This window comes from Pelecanus crispus, chromosome 16 (assembly GCF_030463565.1).
Source record: "Pelecanus crispus isolate bPelCri1 chromosome 16, bPelCri1.pri, whole genome shotgun sequence".
Classification (NCBI taxonomy): domain Eukaryota; kingdom Metazoa; phylum Chordata; class Aves; order Pelecaniformes; family Pelecanidae; genus Pelecanus; species Pelecanus crispus.
The window spans coordinates 3589891-3596392 of NC_134658.1; positions in this window are offsets into that span (position 1 = coordinate 3589891).

Here is a 6502-nt window from a genome sequence, read left to right on the forward strand (position 1 = left end):
TGCAAATACCTTTGGCTGAATATTATCATCAGGTCTAAAAACCTGTCAGGCTGAAAACCTTTGTGGCTGGGCTTAGCGAGGGTTTGCACAAGGCAGGCATGGGCTGGAGACCTGGGCGAAGGACAGGTCAGCATGGCTCGCAGACCTTGGGGGAGCGAGGCTGGGAGTGTTACCAAATCCAGCTACGCTGCTATCGCGATAACCACACCCACAGCCACATCTCCGTGGTATTCACTTGCACGAATACTTGTTCCCCAAATATCCCCGATGAAACACAGTCTGTTCAATAAGATGTAGGTAGAAAAGCATAGATGGGCTAACTTTCTCTGGGGTATTGTTTTTCACCTTCGTTAAAAAACTTATTTGAAAGTATTTTTTTTAAATCATGGTGGTGTAATTCACATGTTATACTGTGACTGTTTCCAAATGCAAGGTTTCATCTTTTCACCACTGTTTGGAGACAAGAGGCTTTATAGAGGGAAGAGAAGAACCCAAGTAATTGCCCCTAGAGAGCAGGAAACACCCCCTGCAAGACCAGAGCTGCAGTGGGGTTCAGCTGAATGGACTTAGGCACAGATGTTAACAAAGCACTGGCTTGTAAAACTCACTGATTGTGGAGTATTTTTGCCTATGAGCACCCTTCACCTCAATCCAAGCTAGGACCCCGTGACACAGAGCTCTGGTCACAGCTCACAAATGTGCAAATTTTCATGACCCTCTGACTTCTGGAGAAAGCCTCATGTGCTCCCCCTCCCCCCCCCCCCCCCATGCTTTTATCTGTGATTTGGCAAGAGGCAGCGACTCTTCAGTGACTACACATCTTCTTGCTCCTGTTGCATCCTTTGCTAGCTGCATTTTTACAAACCTCCTTTTGTAAATAGATTTGAAAGGAGAGTGCATTTAGTTTAATTAGGAGAGTCGACAAGCAGAAGCCATTTGTCAGCCACTTAACCAAACTCTCACTTTTTCCTGGCAGCAGCAGATGCCTGAGCCCAACTGGTTTGCAACAGGCGTTTGCGGTAGCAGACCCCATGCCAGCCTCGGCCAGAGATTTATTGCTCTGCTGGCATGCAGCACTTCTCTCATTAAGGCTCTCGCATTGTTGTTTGGCTGCTTCTAAAGTGCAAATACATGAAGCAATGCTTTGGAGGAAGCCAATTAGGAAGGACAGAAGAAACATTTCCCACTGGCTGGGGCCAGGCCCAGGACTAGGCAGGATCAGGGCTGCATGGAAACTGGGAGCCTGTTACAGGAGGGTGTTAGAGCTTTGTGTGCAGGAAGCTTAAGTACAAGTCGGTTCTGTTGTAGGCTGGTTGTTTCTCTGGGACAAGCTTCTTCATTTCCTTGTACTTTGTTTCCTCATCTGTGAAGTCAGCACAGGCTTTTTAGACTAAAAGCATTGTCTTTCTAACCTGACCTCTTGCTTTCAGGAGTCTCACTTCTTCCATAATTGTCCTTATACAGAACAGTGCATGCCTGAAATGACGTCTGAATTAGGCACAAAGATTTAGGCAGAGGATGTACAGCTGTTCTGATACCCTTCTGAGCAATGCAGGCAATTTGGCAGCTCTGATTTATTCACAGCGGCTGTCCTACACTGCTGTTCGCTCTCATCGAGGAGCAGCACACCCAAACCTGGGAAGCTCTTCACTGCCGCGGGTGCAAAGGAGAGCAGCACGTGGCTTGTTTCATCCCCTCCTTGTGCGCTCTCTGAAGTAGATGTCTTGATGGGAGACGCTTTCTGATGGCAGCAGGCTGTGAATCGAGCTGAAGGACTGACATCCCTCAAACGAGAGGTCCCACCTGGGATTGCTTCCAGGAAGGAGTCAGGGGCAAGGCTCTGCAAAGCATGTATAATATATGCCCATAACTCCATGAAAAAAACAAGGCTGTGTTCCTTAGAGCAGACTGACTTCCTACAACGCTGATCTTTCAGCAACGGTCTGGGTGTCTGAAGAGGCTGGTATGCAGACCACTGAAAGGGGCCACTCAGGATAATGCTGTCAGCCAAATATGCAGTGGCATTCAAGCAGTGCAGGACTATTTGAAGCCAATGGCCCAGCCTGGGCCACACTTTCTATTTGTTTTTACACGTTGTGAGCTAAGTTTGGGTATGGTATGCTCAAACGCACAAGCAAGCCTCTGTCTGCCTCTACAAGGACAGGGGGGGATTGCAAAGGGAAAGTACACTTTTCAAGCAAAGTCAGGTTCAAATTATGAACCAGCTTTTCATATTAGCAGGAAATACTTGATCCTCCTGCACCTTCTTTCGGCTGGGTCCACAACATGGCTTTGAGGGGAGGCAACCCTCAAAGAAAATATATTTCATGTGGAGAAAGTAAAGCAAAGGCTGTATTTGCAACTGATTTGTAAATGAAAGATGCTTAAACAGATCAATTTTTAAAACCAAATATTAATTTTAACCCTATTTCCCCAAAGATGCTCCGGACATTATTGTGGTTTGGTGGAGCTCTAGCTGCCCCAGGGGTGCTGATAGATGCAGGGCTTGATGCTTCCGCTGCCTTCAGTCCTCGTCTATGTCTTTGTGCTTTCCCTGATTGTGAAGAGATTTCAATTTCACCTTGTACTACGGATCCACCGGTGAATCTTTGCAGCTGGATTATGTTTTTAATAGTAGTTAGAGGCTATGCTGAAAAATGTGCTAAAACAACCTCATTTTTAGCCTGAAAAGCACACACCATAATGGTGACAACCAACAGTGATGTCAGAATTTTACCAGTTATTAGTCACAAGTGATTTGGTTCAAAAGCAACGTGTTTTGGTTCAAAACTGAGCCCAAAGTGGTAGGATTTGGTCTAAACCTAATCTGATGTCCATTAAAACTTAGAGCAACTCTTCATCATTTATCTCCCATTCCTTCCTCTCTCCCCCTGATAGTTTCATGGGGGCTAGGAAGGAGGAGGTCTGAAATACCTGAGTAAAGTCTGTATTCATAATACTGCTGGGAATACAAAAAAAACCGCCTGCCTGTAAGTGTGTATTCATAACATTACTCCACTGTGTCTGGAGGGGAAAAAAAACCCCAAACACTCCTGTCAGAGATAATATTCAAGCAAGCCTGCCTCTCCCTGTCTCCAGAGCTGCAGTTTCTGCCCCACAAGAGTTGCTTTGCTCTTCCAGGTGATGTTGATTAGGGAGGCAGAGGTGGTGCTGTCTACAGAGCTCATTTTGGCAGTATAAACTGTATCTCTAGTAGCGGGGCTTTCTTGCTGTAACCTTATGGACGAACCTTAAATGGCACTATAGGTGTCCGCTGCCTCAGCGTTGAACATTTCTGGAGCCCTGGAGGGACGGTGGCCATCTGGTGCTGTGCTCTGTGCAGGCTGTCGCTGTGGACCCACACATGGGGCAGAGCTATGTCTCTTGGGGGAAGACAATTTTTAGGCTTGGGGACTAATATTAGGCATTTGCACTCGCTCAGCTCGAGTCGTGACCACAGGAAGGCAAAGATTTCACAGAGCTATGAATATCGCAGAGGCTGTGGTCAGGGCTCCACAGCAGAGGCAGATGGCAGGGCGCCGTCCTGCTCTGCTCTCCTCATAACCCAAGACAGGTAAGGGGGAAAGTGGCAGAAATGTCTCCTGTCCTAGGTAATGGGGAGGTCAGTGCACAGTTCAGACTAGACAGCAAGGTTCTGACCCCTGGGCAAGCCCTAGTCTCACCTAAAATTGGGGAAATTAAAACAACAGGCAAGACCGACGGTGCACTGAGTTTCTCAAAGTTAATAAACACCCATCAGGAGTGCTGAGCTCACAAAGTGTTTCCAGGAGATGTGGCTGTTCTCCTGTTTTGTTTAAAAAAACACAAAAACCCAAATACCAAAACACAACCCTACAGCAATGGCACTTGAAGCAAAGGAAGATGAACCCACTCTGTTGGTTAAAGAGCTTTGAAAATATTTCCTGTCATACACTAAAGAAAGAGTGATAGAAAGATACGGCTTTAAAACAAATAGGTCGCATTTTGGACGCTTCAGCCCAAACCCTTCAGCACTGTGATAATGCTTGACAAAATCTTTACCTCTGTAAATGAACAAAAACTGTCTTGAAGGAGCATTTCCCAGCTGCTGCCATGGATTTGCCTTTGCATGTGAAGGCAGGAAGCTGCAGGAGGTCTCTTGTAACAGGAGACCCATAACTATACTGTGTAGAAGTTACTTTATTTCCCCATCCTATAAAAGAGGTGGAATCAGTAAAAACTCATATGGGGGAGGAGTGAGAGCAAACATACTTAAAATTTACTCAGCATAAAAAATGCATCCTTGAAATCTGGAGCTGTTCAGAAGCCAGGCAGGTTTTAAGTGGATTGCAGAAGTATAACTTCCTGTGATGCCATCTTTTGCCAATGCTGTAATTTCAGTGTCTATAAATTTCATGTTTTCGTTGCAATGAAGTCTCTCCTTGTAAACTGAGCAGGCTGTGAATCCACAGGCACCAGTTACCTTCCCAGCTCTCTTCCGGCCAGCGGTGTGGCCATGAACTGGGGCATTTCTGAACGCTTTTCCCAGTTTCCTATCTGTAGGAAAGGGATAATGATGTCTGCCCGCCTCTGCGGAGCCCACTGAGGCCCCTGGATGAAGAGCTGTGTAGAAGGAAAGCAGATCTCTCTAGTCTTGGTGAGCATTAATTACTATTACAGTGTGGGCCCAGCTGGGTTTGCAAGGAAATTTTCAACTGGAGTTGAAGCCATGGACTTGGAGCAAAATAAACTGGAGCAAAATAAACCACACCAAACTGACCATACAGCCCTGGGCTGGAGTAACCCAGAGCTAACTTAAACCTGACGCAAATTCTACTCTCCCAGGATGCCCAGCCTTTTAATGTCTTTTTTTTTTTGCATTTGAGCATTTCTCTCAAACTGGTGGATGGTGGAGAGCACAAGTTATCCACGGCAGTGTGAGCTCTGACTCAGAGCTGGTCCCCACGTGTACCCCAAAGCTGCTTTCAGCCTCCTGCCAACCACAGGGCAGGACCTGTACTGCTGTCATCAGGTGTTTGAAGAATAGGAGTCCATCTTCTTCCCCAGGTTGTTATGAGATTGGCGAAAATGCAGTGTAATCACCAAACAGTGCAAAAAATAGAATCCTTTCCCTTTTCTTCTTCCACTCAGCTGTGCTTAGCTCTTATTTGTAAACAGTTTCCCACAAATGCAAGACTGAAAAACACAGAGGCATCCTTAAAGGGGGTAAAAAAAAAAAAGAGAGAGAGAGAGAGAACCATGTGACTTCAAAACCCAGGACTTAAGTAACAAACTGTCAGATTTGGTGAGATTCCAAAGAAAACCATGGGAATATGCAACGGGACCCAACTGCACTGACCCTTCCCTGCCCTGAAATGTCTTCATGCTGCAGAGATCCCTGGCTCTGGAGGGGGACCCTGGACATAAAGGCATGGCCAATATTTTATAGACCATGTGGCTTAAGTTATAAATTGACCCTGTCTCAGACACAGTGTCTCCAGGGACATTCAGCTACTTACATTTCATAACATCGCTCCCCCAAACTCCTGACTTTCTCTAAAAACACATCACTGTGGAACTTCAATGGCATTTGGGAACATCCACTCAGCCAGACTGAAGATTCCCAGCACACCTCCCATAACATAGCTGGATGTGTAGTACTTGGTACGGATTTGGAGGGCTACAGAACAGCTATTCCTAGCATTGAGGTGGAATTTGTGCATTTAGTTTCATAAGAACAATCAAGGAAACCCTCTGCCTAAGCACTGTAGGGCCCTGATGCTATGCTGGCTAGGAACACTCCTGGAAGCACGAAACAATAAACTCAGTGAGTACATTCGGGATGTTGAAACCAGGCATGCTGGCACGCAGGTCCCCTGAGAGCCTGGTTGAGTGTACCCAACTCTCTCATCACATTTACCTGCATTTACCTGCTGGAGAGCTGCCACCCTGCTGTGGCATACCAGACCTTTCCCAGGAAGCCAGAAACTCAGCTCAATCTGCTCCACAGAAGGTCTAAAGGATGGCTTTTCTGTCCAATAGAGTGGGGAAAGGGGAAAAGAGAAGAAGAAAAAAAATCATTTTGATGAGAATGGTAATAAATACATAGCAAAGAGCACATTTCAGTAAGTTCAAGCAGGAGCAGACAGTCTGACATCCTGCATGGTGGCTAAGTCACTGGGCTTAGGTCTCTTTGTTGCTCTTCTTTTCCAGGAGTTGACTAACATAAATCACATCAGCTGTGCCAGGAACCAGGAGTAAATCTGCAGATACCTCAGCCAACAACCCTGACCCTTGGAGTCCCACCAACCTTCTGGTCCCAGAGGCCAGGGCTGCTCAAGCATTAGCTCCCAGGAGCACTTCCAAGGAATGGTGACTTTGCTGGCAAGGAACAAGCCACTTCAAATGAAGGAATTTGGATGCCTCACTGCAAAAACAGCAGGTCAAGTTTAAGGTGAAATTCTTGGCCCCCTGCTTTTGTTTCTGATGAATTTTGTAGGACAAAGCTGCAGCCTGCTTCGGA